Genomic DNA, 17507 nt, shown 5'->3' with positions numbered 1-17507 from the left:
TCAAGAGTGGAACTGAGAAGGGGCAGGGTAAGGAAACAGCTCTCTAGGGTTAGTCTCTTACTGCGATGGTTATCGGTGGCTGGACGCCAAGAGGGTTAGGTCAGGACACTGGAGTCTCTGCTTTAGGGGAAGAGAAAATGTGGCCAACAGTCTTTGCTCCAGGCATGGGTGCGCTGTGGAACTAGAATCTGCCTACACCTCTGTTTGCTGTAGATTTTTCTTTTCCTGTGTAGCCCAAGATGGCCCCATGGTGCTCCTGCTTCGGCCTCCTGAATGCTGGGATTACAGGTGTGTGTCACCACGTCTTGGTTTCATCTTGGCTGAGAGCCAGCCATCACCAGCAAGTTATAGGGCCAGTGGTACAATGAAAGAGAGAAGACCCAGTTGGGCTTCCCAGGGGCCTCCACCCTGCACCTTCTAAGGGCCTCACTCCAGTTCTCTGTCATCGCCGGCTGGGGGTTTTCCTGGCTCTGGGTGTGCATCACAGAGCCTCTGCTCTGACACTGCCCCAAGTCCTAGAGGCACTGCCCCAGCTGGAAAATCCCTCAGAGCCCAAGCCGCCTGTGACCATGGAGGCAGGAAACGGTGACACTGGAGGCCTGCAGGGTGTGGGGTTTATTCTTGGTTTGTGGTTTGGGAAGGGCGGGGCTGGTGGGGGTGGGGCGGGATGAGAGGACAGAAATCCACAAAGGGGGAACCTTACTGAGAACTTCTCTCATACCTTTGCTTCCAGCATCCCCACCCTTTCATCTCCTTCCCTGGAAGTAGTAGGGGAATGGGGTTACATCTCAGAAACACAGTGCAGAACCACTCTGTCAAGGACCCCAATCTCTCATACGATCTTAAGGAATAGTTGCCCTGAACTAATAAGCCTTTCCAGATGCAAGGGTTATTTGCAGATAAGAGCTTATTTTGAGGTGCCAGGCTTTGGCCATTCTAGGCAAATGCTCTACCACTGAGCTACACTTCTAGCTTTTATATATATTTTAAAAATATATTTTATATACATATTAATATATTGCTAATGTATATAATATATATGAAGAATACACACACACGTATTAAGACAGGGTAGCACAGGCTGGCCTTAAACTCTTGACATAACTGAAAATAACCTTGAACTTCCGATTCTCCTTGCCTGCACCTCCTAAGTGTTGGAGTTACAAGTGTGTCATGCTGAACATACAGTAAGTCCTCAATAACAGCCCCTTTATTTCCATCCTGCTTCAGCAGATATGAACCCCATTTCAAAGAAGGGGGAACTGAGGCTTAAAAAGTAGACACCATTTTTCCATCATCATGCATTTATGCTCTTTTCTACTCATTAGCAAATATTTATTGTGTCCTTGCCATGTGGCTACTTGTTTAAGACAAGCAGGCCGGTCTTCAATGTTGTCCATGCTTTGTGAGGTTTATGTATGCACTGTAGCAAAGACAGACAGTGAACTGACACTCAGGTCAATAAGGAAATCACAGATGGGACAGGAAATACACAGAGAAGAGATACAGTATGTGTGAGCACGGTGACTTTCTGGAAATGAGATAGGAAAGGCATTTTTAGGAGGGGACATTGGAGCTAGGACTTGAGGGTACAAAGGAGCTGTTGCAAAGGCGGATGTCAGCAGGAAGCAAAAGCGAAGACCCTGGGAGAGAAGTGGGTGCCAGATAGCCAAAGAGGCCTGTGAGAAGGAGGTAAGTCAGGAAGAGCACGAGAGGCAGGTGGGGCAGGAAAAAGGCATTGCAGAAGACAGGAGACACATAGTGATCTGGTCACCATGGCTATTGGGTGTCTGCCTCTCGTTAGCAGGTCTAGGCTTAGGGTAGTGTGACTCCCTGCATTCCTGTCTGTGGTGACCCCCTTGACATACATTGCATCATAGGGCAAGTTGGGCTACTCTTGCCTCCAGCCAGGAGCTTGTCTGGGCGTGTGGATTCTTCACACAGCAACAGGGGCGAACCTCAGGTGATCACACCATCTGCCCTCAAGGAACAGTGTCAAACCCCAGGCTCTTCCCTGCCAGCCACCCCAGCGGCCTCTGGGATTTTGACCTTTCTCCACCCACTGCACTTCAGCCACAGAGGCAAGGTCAGCTTGACCTGACTTCAAATTCTACCACTGTCACTCCTAAGCAGTGGGTCAGGGGACAGGCCAGTTAATCACCTTTCTGGTCCTCACTTCCTTCCCCTGTGAAATAGAACCAGGTAGATCTCTTCCTCCAGGGCTACTGATAATGATGGATGGAGCAGCAATAGCCAATCGTGCTGGAGGGGACTTTGAGCCAAACGCAGGCTCATCCCTTTACAAACTTTAACTCACTTTCGCGTATAGGCTACTTGTTAGAAGTTCATGGACACGTGACCTGGGCATGCACAGCAAGCTGGCCCCCATCTAGAAAATCCCACACTTGTGTTTTGTCCTTCCCTGTCTCTGTCTGTCTTTTTTGTTATTGTTGAGTCAGGGTCTGTCAGTGGCCTAGAACTCACCTATTAGGTTGGGCTGGCTGGACCCACAGCTCCCCACCTCCATCCAAGGATTCTCCAGTCTGTCGCTCCTCATCTCTAGACTTTCAATATGGATTCTGAGGATCAACCTCAGGTCCTCATGTTTTCCAGGTAAGTACTTTACCAAAACGAGCCGTCTCCCTTCTGCCACCTCACCCCCAGCCTGCTTTTTGTTAACTTTGTTCATTTTTATTTATCATTTTTGCATTGCTTCTGTGGGTTTTTTGTTTGTTTGTATGTCTTCCTTTTCCTGTTTTTGAGATGCAGTCTCACTCTGTAGCACAGGTTACCCTGACATTTACCATATAGCCCAGGCTGGCCTCAAAGTTTGCAGTAATCTTTCTTTCTTTCTTTTTTCTTTTTGTTTTTGTTTTTTGTTTTGTTTTTTTTTTGTTTTTCAAGACAGGGTTTCTCTGTGAAGTTTTGTGCCTGTCCTGGATCTCACTCTGTAGACCAGGCTGGCCTGGAACTCACAGAGATCCACCTTCCTCTGCCTCCTGAGTGCTGGGATTAAAGGCGTGTGCCACCACTGCCCAGCGTAGTAATCTTTCTTTAGTCTCCTTAGTACTAGGATGACATTACACGTATGAGCTAGCACTTCCTGCTAGAATACACTCTAAGGGCCGTGGACTCACTAATTCATTTGGTTATAGAAATCTGCTGAAGAGAAGGGTCTAGAGTCTCAGAGAGGTCAAGTACGTTGCCTAGGGTCATAGAACTGCCTGGGAGAAGGGCTGAGATTAGGAGCCTAGTAGGCTAGCGCAGGGTCAAGATCCAAGCTGTACAAGCACTGCCTTTCACAAAAAGCTATTTCCAGCTAGATGTGTTGGCACACACCTATAATCCCTGCATCTGAGAAAAGACAGAAGGATCAGGAGTTCAGGATCCTCTGTGGCATCGTGACCAGGCTTTGCTATAGCAAGCCTAGGCTGCACTGTATCAGACTGCCTCCCAACATGGTAGCTTTCTTGTGGTTTTGTGTCAGTGACCATGGTTTTCAAGCTTGTCCTTTTTTGTCTTGTGTCCTTGAGCCTGCCTGTGCGCTGGAGGTGTGACCCAGGCCACCATCTGGGAATAAATGAACTAGAGCTAGTGCATTGAACATAGACAACAGCATTATTATGTATGTATACCTCACAGGCACCCCAAATCTGCCAAGACTTCCCAGGGTCTGCAGTACCAGCCTAGTCTGTGTGGCCTCCAGCTGGAGATGAAATCTCTGAGGGCTCAGGATGTAGAAAACAGGGGGAGCTTGTGTCTTCCAGTAAGCAGGCCAGGGTTTGAAGGAAGGGGTGTCGGGGAGGAGTTCACAGTGATGATTATCAATGAGTGGAAACTTCCCTCTTCCTGCATGCTGCGATGTGCAGCTCGATGGAGGTCTCCCTCCCCAGAGTCTGCCACTGCAGAGGGTCTTACCTCCCCAGCTCTGCCTGGCCTCCAGAAGAGACTCCTGCCCAAATCGGTACTTTCCTGCATGCTCCTGATGCCTGAAGGCACCTGCCATTTGTAATGCAACCTATGATGTGTTAGACCCCCTTCCTAGGATTTGGGGTTACATCTTAGAACAAAATGGTCAAAAGAAAGGCTGTCTTCAGAGAGCTTGTATTCAAGTCTAACAAACCTGCCCTGAGAACGGTTACTATCTTTAACTGTGGCGCCGAGGACCCAGAGTGAAGCTTCCTCTTCTTTAGGGTACCAAAGATGATTAGGGGCCAGTGAGATGGCTTAGTGGGCTAAGATGCTTACAGCCAAGAATTTGACCTGAATTCGACCCCTGAGACCCACAAGGTAGAAGGGAAAAACTGAGGCCTGCAGGTTGTCTATACACACACACACAAATATATATGGTATGTGCCTGTAATTCCAGCGCATGGCAGATGTGTATATACATTTAAATATACATATAATTTAAAAAATGTTAAAGAAACTAGCCAGTCAAATTAGGGTTCCTCCAAGAAATGGGCTTTTTTTTTTTTTTTAATCTCTCTCCTCCCTCCCTCCCTCCTTTCTCCACTTTCTTTCTCAGTGCTGGGGATGGAACCCAGGACCGTATACAAGTTAGGCAAGCACGGTTTTACTGAGGCTCCTTCCTCCCTTTATTAAAGTAAAGAGAGGATAATCATTTCCATCCTCTTCACTGTGATTGAGTGGCCAGCGTGGGCCCTTCACATTGCTGGGCACTGGCTATTTTTGCATGATTATAGATAGAATTTAGTTCTGTCCAGGACACACTTGGGTAATTGTAAATTGTTTGGAGAAGCAATGTGTGATGACTTACGCCTGCAAAGCCCACCATTCCAGAGGCTGAGGCAAAAGGTTTGCCGTGAGTCCAAGGCCAGCCTGGGCTATCTAGTGAGTTCTAGACCAACCTATACTTCAGTCTCAAATCAAAAAAACAAAAAAGGAAAAATATTCCAATAAGATTTCCCTTCTACTGAGTTTTGGTTTCTGAAAGATACAACATTTGAAATATTTACCAGTTATTTATATTTTTATGTGAATGACTTTATTAGGAGATACTGGTCACAAGAAATGAGGAACAGGAAGACACTAAGTATAGAATTTAGAGATAAGCTGAAAAAGCGGAGGGGTGGTGGTGGTCAAAAAACCATTATTTCATCTGAATTCATCGTGTTTTGGAAAATGTTCCAGATGAGGAAGGTGAAGTGTAAGGGCATCTGGCTACACAGCCAAGGACTTGTCGAGACTAACCTCTCCCCTGAATCTCTTTCCAACACACCTAGGGGCAGGGCTCACGATTGGCCGTGGCCGCCCTGGGAGGGCAAAGAGCTTCTGTGACCCCAGACACTATTCCTGGCTTCCCTGTTCCTAACACCTTGACCTTGTCCCTCCTGCTTGGGGCTTGTCTGAGGACAGCGTCAGCTTCCTGGGGTGTGAGTCAGTACAGCTGTTCTGTGGCCTCAGCCGAAAGTACAGGTCAGGAAGACATTCGAGAACAATCCACAGAGAATAAATACATCATGAAGCAAGAGCTGTGTGGCTGGGTCTCCACCTGAGCCCCGGAAAGTTTTAAATGAATATTTGTTCAACAGGAACAACGACAAATCAAGCACATGAATGCAGGGTGCTGAGCATCAGCAGACATTCAGGAGCGCCTGCCTCAGATGCTTCGTCTATAAACAGCAGACATAATCCCCAACTCTAATGCTGCTTTGATCTCACTGACATCATCATGGAAGTTCCATGAGGGCAGGGCTTTCTGTCCGCTCAGTTCATCCCCAGCATCCAAGCAAAACTTTGCCTTTAGGCGCGTACTGAAGGGTGGGTGGATGCTCAGATAAAGGGCAAATACCTAGGTTTCATTGGCTGTGTCCCTACGCAAGACTGAACAGAGTACTCAATTTGAAATTAGGCAGGAGTGATGGTATGTGCCTGTAATTCCAGCGCATGGCAGAAAGATTGGGAGTTCAAAGTCATCTTCTACATACTGAGTTTGAGTTTGAGGACAGCACAGGCTACATAAGAAGACCCTGTGTCAAAAACCAAATGAGGATGTAGCTCAGCTGCTAGAGTGCTTGTCTAGCATGACTGGAGCCTCGGTTTTGATCCCTGGTACTGCATAAACCTGGTGTAGTTGTGCACACCTGTAATCCCAATGCTTTGGAGATAGAAATGGGGGCAGGTCAGATCACCTCCATATGTCTTTGAAGCTGACTGCTCTTTGGTCTGTTTTGTGTTTGGTCTGATTTCAAAGCAAGCAGGTGACCTGTCCCTGCAGTATGTTGAAGTGGTGCTCTCAAGATCTTTATGCCCATAGTGGGTGGCACTCAGCGAAGGCAGTCTACAGATGAAGGGCTTGCCCTTCAGGGCCCACCATCCCCAGTGGGACAACACAAGTCCTTAGGGTTGGTATTTCTTATTTATTGTGTGCTAGAGAGGCTCTAAAACTCTGCTTCTGTCTTAGAAATTTGTTTATGATAGCTGAACGAGGTGACAAATGTCTGTAATCCTTCTACTTTAGAGGCTGAGGCATGAGGATCACAATGCTTTCAAGGCCAGTGTGGGTTATGACAAGAGATCAAGGATCATGGTTAGCCTGGGGTATACAGCAAAAACTTTTCCCATAGTGGGTTGGAGTAGAGAAAAGAGAAACCTGACCATCCTCACAAAAAAGAAAAAAGGACTCATGTGCAATTATGTTATTGTTAGGAATAAACCCAGAACCCATGGGAGGTAAGTACTCTACCAATGAGCTACACCTTTTTTTTTTTTTATTATTATTCAAAACTCTTACCTAGACAACAATTATGCCATTCTGCTTTCCCAGAGAAGTTTCTGAAGCCTAGGTTTCTCAAGTTCTGTGGCTCTACTTCCACATACATGTCTATGTATGCATCATGCTAACATGTTTGAACTCTTTCATCCCTTAGAAGCTAGATAGTGTAGCCCAGGGGTTAGAAGTACACACAGTTGCCAGATAGTTGAAGGTTGCTGCTCATTGACTGTGTGAACTCAAGGAAATCAATTCCTCCTCTGGACCCTAACCCTGTCTTTTCAAAAAATTGGAAGAGTGTCAGCCACATAAATAAGGTCAGTTAACTGTTGGGTAAGTATTCTACCACTGAACTAGAGCCCCAATCCCTAGCTCTCTTTTCACTTTTTATTTAAAGACACACACACACACACACACACACACACACACACACAGAGAGAGAGAGAGAGAGAGAGAGAGAGAGAGAGAGAGAGAGAGAGAGAGAGAGTCTCAATTGCCCAACAAGGCCTGGAATTGTCAATCCTCCTGCCCCAGTCTCCCAAGTAGCTGTGATTAGGGGCAGAAGTCCCATTCTTGGCTGGGAGCCAGCGATTGATTTTATTTTGTTTTGGAGACAGGCTCTGGCTGTGTAACATTGACTGATCTTACACAATGCCTGGATGTATCTCAGTTTGTAACACGCTTTCACAGCGTGCACAAAACCCTGGATTGGATCCATAGCATCAAATCAATTGGGCTGGCACAGTGGTTTAAGCCTGTAAACCCTGAGGCAGGAGAATCAGAAGTTCAAGGTCATGTCTCTGCTATGTTGCAAGTTCAGGACCATCCAGGGCTACATGAGAACTTGTCTAGAAATCAACATAAAACAGGGGATAGAAGAGGGTTGTACAGTAAGGTATTCAATAAATAGCAGAGTGATTTTATTTTTAACCATCTCTTGAGCACAAAACGTATTCCTAATCCTGTATGTAAGGATTACTAGGCTCCCGGGGATTGAAGATGGCAACAGCCTTACTGCTCTCGCTTCTGGTCCCAACCAGCCTTTGGCAGTTCCCCTTTTTCATCTGAATGGAAATGCTTGCCAAAATCTTATGAAAGAAGAATTATCCCTTCCTGGATCAGGGCTTGAACTCTCCAGGGTTCCTTCTGTCCTGTGTGTATGTCATGTTTTGTTCTTGGGCCTCAGTTTCTCTTCCTCTAAGGTGAGTGAGGGGGAGGTTGACTCCTGACTCAAATAGTTTGCAGAGTGAAACAAGAAAGGCCGGGTGTCGTGGAGATTCAGTACTTCAGCTACTACCAATGATGAGTCCCTCAACTCTAGGGAGAGATTCCAAAGGGGACAGGGACAGGCTTGTGCCAGGACAATACACACCAAAGCCAATTGCAGGGTCTCAGTCACCTCATTAACAATGGCTGAAGCTGACAAAGTCAACTCCTGGGCATCAGAACACCTGGACAGAAACTGCTCCCCACCTACCCTAAGCAATACAGAGACACCCCAAGACTAGAATCTTGAGTGGCTCGGGGAAGTGTAGCAGAACATAGATGTCGTTCCACCACATCCACTCCACTCCCACCCCAATCCCACCCCCAGATCCAGTCACCCAGGGAAAGATCCTTATTGGCCTGATCTGATCTTGTGTCTACTGTCTTATCCAATCAAGGAGAGCTGAGGAATACAAACATGGTCACTCGGGCTCAGCCCAGGAGGTATTGGGATTCCTGTGAGGGGCTCCGCCCTGTGAGGTAAGATGCTGCTTCAGCCCTGAGGCCTGACTTGCTATTTATCTTATATACGGTTAGAAAGAGTGTCACCACCCAATGAGATGGCAAGCACAAGAACAAAGTTGTTGCTCTGCATGGCCTCTTCTCTTCCTCACATCCTGTGCATTGCACACAAGCTAGCAACACCACTAGTGTCGTGGTCATAGAATGTCCTGGATGAAGAAGGAAAAACACTGAAGCCCAGAGACGATGGACCAGTGAGCACACAGCTCAGACTGAAGATTCCAGTCCCCACCCTCAAAGGGAAGCCCCTGAGAGCTCAGTCACTTCCTTCCCACCCCCAGCTTATCTCGAACAATCTATGCATCTTGAAGGTTTTTATTTTGAATGTTGTTTCTATAGTGGCAGGAGGTGCCCACACTGATTCAGTTCTGTCTCATTCATGTAAAGGAATTTTGACTGCATTCTAGGCGGGTAGCTTTGCTTTCAAACCTGCTTCATGAGGCCTCCCAGCTCTTGCCAGGACACTTGCCTCTGCCCCTCAGCCCCTTGGCCCCTCAGCCTACTAGCTGGGCTTGTCTGCCAAGGACTACAGTCCAGCATCTTTGAATACCAGGGATGATTGCTCTGGTGTTCTGTGTCTTAGGAGACCGAGATCAAGGTCTGTGTCTGGCTGCTTCCTCCTGAGGGTGCCCCTTCCTCCTGAGGGTGCTCCTTTGTCCTGAGACTCATTGTCGTTGAGGCTGGCCTGGGCTATGTAGTGAGACCCTGTCTCAAGAATTCAAACCAACCAACCAACCAACCAACCAACCAGCTAACTAACTAAACAAACAAACAACAACAACAAACCCACCAATCAGTATTAAAGTCTAGCCTTTAATACTGACTTCATGATAACGTGATTACTTCCGAAGGACCATATTCACTGAACTGTCTTGGTAGCCCATGTCTATATCTTAGCCCTCCAGAGGTGAGGTAGGAGAATTATGAGTTTAAGACTATCTTAGGTTACGTATCAAGAACTTGTCTCTAAAAACCAAGGGCTGTAGAAATAGCTCAGTGGCAGAGTGCTTGCCCAGCCTATGAGGGCCCTGGGTTTCATCTCCAACACTGAAAAGATAGGAGGGGAAACTGAGACCTAGTTGAGTTGATAAAGTACTTGCCTAGAATATACAAAGTACCGGGTTCAATCCATACAAAGTCTAAACCATATCTGACGACACACAGTGGTAGCAAAAGACTTCGAAACAGGTCACATTCTAAGCACCAGGAATCCACCATTTTTGACAGCATTTTGGTGGGAGTGAGGGTGGGCGGTTGGAGCCATAGCAAACTTTTCTCACACTCTTTGCCACCTACCTCAACCAGACAACTGCTTACCTACCCATCCCTGCGCAGGTAAACCTTTTCCCAAATGCTGCAGCCCGTCCTCAGCCCCGTGGCCTGCTTCCCTGTGCTCTGTCTTCACTTTATCCTAGATCGTTGGCTTCTCTTTGTGCAGTTTTCCTGTTCACATATGTCCTCCCTGTACTGTCAGCTTCATGAGGACAGGAGCATGTGTCACTGTGCACTACTAAGCCCCCTGGTGGGTGAAGATTACCTTCACTACTCATCAAGACTAAGCCAGGCCTTGGAGGGCGCCAGACAGCCCCCCCCCCCCTGCCTTTCCTCTAGACAAAAACAGTTTCTACCCTAGACTACCAAAGGCCAACTGCCACTCTCAAACACCGTGCCAGCAGCCTGCCTATCCTGCTGAATCAGGAAAGCCCACCTTGGGTATGTGGAGTGGCCTCAGGAGTCCTGGGAAGCCAGAGGTACCAGACGGGAAGGCAAGCTGACCTGATTTGAAACTCTACCCTGGGCAGTTGCAGGGGATGATGGGGCACAGCTGAGGGAAGATGTTCAGGGGAGATAAATGAGGATTGCTTTAACACCCAGGGGGCCAGAGGGAGCATCGTTTTTCAGGAAAGTAAGCTGACTGGTCAGACACCGCTGGCTGCCACCTCTTCTTCAGGTGATCCGCTGCACCATGGTGGCCTGTGGAGGGAGACAAGGGTGCACTTGATTGTGCTACCTCTGCCCCTAGCTTGTGACCATTTGGTCACAGTTGGAGTACCAATTGAAACTTACCCCTTGTAACTTTTCATTCTTTTTATGGATGGGAGAAGCAGTATACTTCAGACGGCCGTTTCCAGTGACTTGTCTATGGCTAAGCTGTACCATCTGACCTGTCGTCCCCCATGCTGGCCAGCTCCCCCTGGGAATACCTCGTGCTGAATCCCAAAGGGAAAAATTAAGCCCTTCTGGAAGCCAGTCCAGGACAGGGCCATGCTGGAAAAAGTGACTTAGGAACCAGGCACCACAGTTTTTTCCTCCGTGAAGGGCTGACTCACTGTAGCAGGCCCCAGCTGGCTGGGACTCTGGGCCAGTGGCTTGGAACATGCCTGCACAGTGAGCGCCTTGTCTACAAGACTGGTCCTTGCAAAGCCATGGGTCAGGGGAGCCAAGGCCACCGCCCTGGAAAACACTCTAGTACACAGCCAGCCTTGGAAGCCCCAGGGGAAGCCAGTACTAGACTCTCCGCCCCACCCTCATCTTCTTTTCCCTCCCATGGAGGCCTTAGTATAACCCTGGCTAGTCAGGTCTAGAGAATCCCCAGGACCCCCAAGAAGTCCTAATGAACTGAGGTATGTGTTAGTATAATATCCTTGGAGGAAATTCTAAATGAACATTCCTCTAAACTTAACATAGGCAAGCTCCATGAGGCCTGATTTAAAGATTTATTTATTTATGATGTATACAGAAGAGGGTGCCAGATCTTATTACAGATGGTTGTGAGCCACCATGTGGTTGCTGGGAATTGAACTCAGGACCTCTGGAATAGCAGCCAGTGCTCTTAACCTCTGAGCCATCTCTCCAGCCCGAGGTATTGATTTAAAAAAAAAAAGAAAGAAAGAAATTTTGTGCGTTTGTTTGTTTATTTATTTATTAAATAATATGTTGACATATGTGCATGCATATTACAGTGTGCATAGAGGTCAGAGGACAACTTGCAAGAGTTGGATTTCTCCTTCCACCATGTGGGCTCTAGCGATCGAACTCAGGTCATCAGGCTTGGCAGCAAGTGCTTTTTTTTTTTTTGAGCTGAGGGCCTTGTGCTTGCTAGGCAAGTGCTCTACCACTGAGCTAAATCCCCAACCCCAAAGGGCAAGTGCTTTTACCCACTGAACCATCTCATTGGCCTATGATTTTTCTTACAAGATAATCTCAATGCCTCTCTTTTAGAGAGAAATTGTTCTCAGGATGGGGGACATAGGAAGCTGGAGCGTCTTTCCTACTGCCCAGTGGGTCTATCAGTCCTGTGCATGAAGTAGGGACTCTGTTTTTGACTTCCTTCCCTCCTAACATCTTTGTCCGTTTTGGCGTCCCGCATTCTTCTGGTATCCAGTGTTCTGTCAGCAAGGACATTGGAGTCATGCCTTGGGTGAAGCCCTGCCTGTGCCATCTGCTTGGTGAGTCACTTGATCTCACGGATTCTGGATTTCTATAAGTGTAAAATGGAGTTCCAAAAAGTGCATCTGCCTTGTGTGGCAGTGGCAGTGTGGGGCTGTAGAGACCTCTGGCAGGTTCTCCCCATATCTCTCTCCACCCTCCTCCAGCGTTTCTCAGGAAAGACTGCTTGCTTTATCAGTCATTTGCACTTTAGTGTAAGTCCCTGTGAATGCACTAATGCCTGCTATAGACTAATTCACACTAGATGCAGCGTGTCCACTCAAGGAATCCTTTTTGATGTCACAGCAGTCTTTAGAAGATCACTAAGACCCCCCTTTGGTGATTGAAGAAACAGACTCAAAGAGGTGACAAGGTTTCTCAAGGTCACACAGGAGAATGTGAGATGTCTCTTACTCTTTGGGGCTGCAGAATGTGTGAACATTTGGCTCATCTCTTCAGTAAGTATGAAGGCCCTGTTAACAGCACAGGCCTTCCCAGCCCCTTTGTGTGGAGTTCTTCCCAAAGTGCAAAGCTTCCTACCACACCTTCTGCTTCTTTGCAACACACTAGGAGCAGACTTTTCAGGTTAACTTGAAATTGGTTCATTTTATTGTAACATATATTACAGAAATTATATTGCATGAATAAACAAACAAACAAAGAAATAAATAAGTGGAGGGCTAGGGAGATGGCTCAGTGGGCAGAGTGCTTTCCATTGCAAACATGAAGACCGGAATCTGAATTTCCAGGACCCGTGTGAAGCTGGATGAGATACTGAACATCTGTAATCCTGCCGCTTCTAATGTAAGATGGGAGAGAGAGACATGAGAATTCCTAGAAGCATGAGGGTCAATTAGTCATACGCACCAGCAAGCTACAGAGACCCTGTCTCAAATGAAGCAGAAGGCAAGAATAATAACTGAGGCTGTCCTCTGATCTCCACATACTAGTACATGTATACCTGTACTAACACATATGAATGTGCACACAGAGACAGATGACAGATAGACAGATAGATGGTAGGTAGGTATGTAGATGATTGATAGATAGATAGATAGATAGATAGATAGATAGATAGATAGATGATACAAGGGGGTACAAAAGAAATATTTTTACAGTGTTTCATGGTCTCACATAGGATCTTACTAAGTAGACTCAGGCTTCCCTCAGACTCAGATTCCTCCTGCCTCAGCCTCCTAAGTGCTGGAATGTTGGTGCTGTGTGTAGGTGTGTGTGACCAGATGCTCATCCTTCCTTCCAAGAAATCTCACTAGGGAGTTTACCCCATAAATATTGTTATACACCTACAAAGTGGCGTCTGTATGCAGTTACTCATTGCAGCTCCTTTGGTAATGGCAAAACATCAAAAACAACCCTTTGCCAAGCATCATGATGGTACATGCATCCCAGTACTCAGGAAAAGTAGGCAGGAGGATCACAAGTTCAGAGCCTGATGATAGTGAGACCCTATACCCCCACAAAAAACAGAAAAGTCAGGCATGGTGATACATACCTGTAACCCTAGTTAGTACTTGAGAGGTAGAGATGGGAGGGTTAGACAAGGGCTACATGAGATTCTGTCTCAAAAACAGCAGCAGCAGCAGCAGCAGCAACAACAACAACAACAACACACACACACACACACACACACAAACAGGAGGAAGGGGAGGGAGAGAGAGAACCTACAAATACCTAACAGGAACTAATCAAATGATAGTACATCTGTGTAATGAATTGCAATCACCATACAGTTGTAAGGGAGAGTTGAACATTTGTGTATTTATGTGGATCAGTTCCCACGTGGACATTAAGTTAAATTAGAAGTGAGGAATAGCGTGAACAGCATGCTATTTTTGTTTGGAAAGAAAAGGAGACTAATAATCGTCTGCATTTATATTTGTACGATTTCATATAATTAAACTCTAAAGAACTTAAAACATTCCTACCCATCTACTTGTGGGTGAGTTTGCTGGGGTAGAAGACAGGACTGTAGAAACAGGTGGACTCTTTTTTCATGTTTTTAAAATTTGAAACCAGGGGGCTGGAGAGATGAATCTGAACTTAAGAGAACTGACTGCTCTTGCACAAAACTCAGGTTCGGTTCCCAGCACCCACACGGTGGGTCACAACTTTCTGTAACTCCAGTTCTAGGAAATATGACGCCCTCTTCTGGGATCGACAGGCACTGCATGCAAGTGGCACACATACATACAGACAGGCAAACACTCCTCCCATAAAATTAAAAACTTTTCAAACCATTCATACTCTATTCAGCAAATGAATACAATAAATTGCTTTCCAGGACTGTTAAATTTTGAAGGTATAATTGTATGTAGGGGTTTGTCTCTCACCTTGTCCCACACTTGATTTTATGTAGCTCTGGGTGGTCAAATCCAGGTCCCTGTATGTGCTAAGTAAGCAAGCATTCTACCAACTTAACAACACCTCATACCCCAGGAGAGATTTCTATTAATTTTCTAGAGATTTATTTGTTTTTGTTTTATGTGACAGTTTGCCTACATGTACATATGTGCACCTTGTGTGTGCCTGGTACCCAGGGAGGCCAGAAGAGGGTATCCCCTGGAGCAGAAGTTACAGGCAGTTTGTTTGTTTGTTTGGGTTTTTTGTTTTGTTTTGGTTTTTTTTTTTTTTTTTTTTTTTTTTTTTGGTTTTTTGAGACAGGGTTTCTCTGTGTAGTTTTGGAGCCTTTCCTGGAACTCACTCTGTAGCCCAGGCTGGCCTCGAACTCACAGAGATCCACCTGGCTCTGCCTCCTGAGTGCTGGGGATTAAAGGTGTGTGTCACCACCGCCCGGCAGGGGTTCACCTCTCTTATTGTTGTGCCACTACTTTCCTTTTTTTTAATTACTAAATTTATTTTTTATGTATATATGGGAGATCAGAGGACAACTAGAACGGGTGGTTTCTCCCTTCCTATTATTTTGATCCAGGAATCAAACTCAGGTCATCGGGCTTGGTAGCAAGAACTCTTACCTTCCCACTTCACTGCTTTTAGTGACTTAGCATTATTCCACTGCATGCCTACACCACAGTTCACTTACACCTTCGTCTGCATGTAGACACTGGGTTGTTCACGCCGACCCTTGCAGACATGCTGCTGTGAGCATTTGTATCTATATATTATTTGGACCCCTGCCTTCATTTCTTCGGGACCACAAGAAGAACTGTGTATATTAAGATAATTCTGTACCTTTTTGAGCAAGCCATTTTCCCCATCACCCATGCCACTTTACATTCTCTGTTGCGACCTCCCATCATCTCTCCATCTCCTCGACAACACTTGTTATTTTCTGAGTTTTAAAAAAATGATTGTTGTCATAGCTCTCCTCGTGGGTGTGAAGTGATGCACTGTGGTGGTTTTGAGTTGCAGTTCCCGGATGACTAATGAGGTTGAGCAGCCTTTCATGAGCTCTGGCCACTTGGGTGTCTCCTTTAGAGGAATTCTACTCATGTCCTTTGCACCTTTTCAACGGGGTGGCTTCCATTTTGTTATTTCTGTCCACTGACTAGAAAAGAAACAAAATATGAGGTATACTTAAAAACCTCTTCCTCTCTCTCTCTCTCTCTCTCTCTCTCTCTCTCTCTCTCTCTCTCGACAGGTCTCATGTAGCCCAGGGTGGGCTCAAACTCGCTGTGTATCAGAGGGTGATCTCAAACCTCTAAGCCTCCGGCCTCTACCTCTGGTGGAGGGATCATAGGGAACCGCCACCATTCCTGGGCTTGGTGTGTATGGATAGACCCCAGGGTCTATGCACACCGGGTAATTCTCTCCCAATTAAGCTACAGCTCAGCCTGCTTGTTCCTTGGCTCGTTTTTCTTTCTTCCTCCCTCTCTCCCTCTCCCCCTCTTTCTCTTTTCTTTTATCTTTCTCATTGACGAGTTCTCCTAAGACAGCGGTTCTCAACCTTCCTAACGCTGCGACCCTTTAATACAGTTCCTCATGTTGTGGTGACCCCCAACAATGCTGCGACCCTTTAATACAGTTCCTCATGTTGTGGTGACCCCCCAACAATAAAATTATTTTCATTGCTGCTTCATAACTGTAAATTTACTACTGTTATGAATTGTAATGTAAATATCTGTGTCTTTTGATGGTCTTAGGTGACCCCTGTGAAAGGGTCATTCGACCCTCAGGTTGAGAAACACTGTCCTAAAATCCTTGCATAATTGCCAGCCCCACCCTCACCCCTTCAAGATTGATTTCCTTTTTTTAAATTTCCTTTTTATTTTTCTTTATTTTTTTATTTTTATTTTTTTTGAAATAGAGTCTAACTCTGTAGCCCAGGCTGGCCTTAAACTCTCAGCAAATCTCCTGCCTCACCTTCAGAAGTGCTGAGCTTATTACAGGCACAAGCCACCACATTGGACTTTTTTTTTTAAAAATCTGTTTAAACAAACAAATAAGCAGGGCTGGAGAGATGGCTCAGAGGTTAAGAGCACTGACTGCTCTTCCAGAGGTCCTGAGTTCAATTCCCAGCAACCACATGGTGGCTCCCAACCATCTGTAATGAGACCTGGTGCCCTCTTCTGTGTACATAAAAAATAAACAATCTTTAAAAAACAAACAAACAAGTAAGCATGTGTTTCCTTCCTCTTGTCCCCTGAAAACTGTGTGTGGTGGGGAGGCAGGAGGGGGACTATGGGGGCGGCAGCAGCTGGTGTCACACGCCCTGGGTGCCAGCCTGAGGTTGACCCTGTCTTCAGAGTCCTGGTACCTGTTCCCATGTCCCACCTCCATTACTTTACTGAGGCTCACTCAGGAAGGGAGGGCCTGTCCATAACAGAAGACGCCGCTTGTCTGGGCCCACAGCCAGTCCCATCACAAGATAGGATGGCCCCACAGGGACACCGGGACTTCCACTGCCAAGGGGAGGGGCTCTGCAGGCTCCTGTTCAGAGGCTGTAGGCAGCCAGGCAGATGGCTGGGGAGAAACAGGGAGTGGTGCTGGGTGGGTGGAGGGATGGCCTGTGTCATTGAGAATTGGAATCCTAGGTGACAGAGGGAAGGGGGCCTAGTCTGGGACCTTCAAACTCCTTAACCATAGTTTTCAGCAGCAGAATTCTTGTTCTGGGAAATGACTACTATGGACTGGACCAGAGAGAGCTGGCTCCCCAGAAGCAGCAAGAAGCCTAAACCTTTCTCCCTCTCGCCTTGCAGGTTCCTCTGGGAAAACTGGGAGACACATAGTCTGTATGAAATCACAAAGGAACTCAACACCTTCTGTCTCCTTTGGGGGCCCTTCAGGGTCTCCAGGATCTGGGAGATACCCAGTGGTCCTCCAGACTCTAACCTGATAAGGTGGTCTTTCACGTTTGCTGTTCCTCATCAGCCGATCCCAGAACCACAGCCAAGGGTGAGAGATGGACGAGTCAGCATGGACTCTACCCGAGAGAGACAGGCACCTCTGTGGTCTTTTCTGGACTAGTGAGGTTTCCTTCCAGAGAGTTCCACACTCAGACAACCACCTGGCCACTGACGGTAGCCTGCTGACTCTCCTGAGGGATGTCTCCAACCTTTATCAGATTCAGGATCCC

The sequence above is a fragment of the Onychomys torridus genome, chromosome 3 (genome assembly GCF_903995425.1).
Source record: "Onychomys torridus chromosome 3, mOncTor1.1, whole genome shotgun sequence".
In the NCBI taxonomy this organism is placed as follows: domain Eukaryota; kingdom Metazoa; phylum Chordata; class Mammalia; order Rodentia; family Cricetidae; genus Onychomys; species Onychomys torridus.
This window is presented reverse-complemented; position numbering follows the sequence as displayed.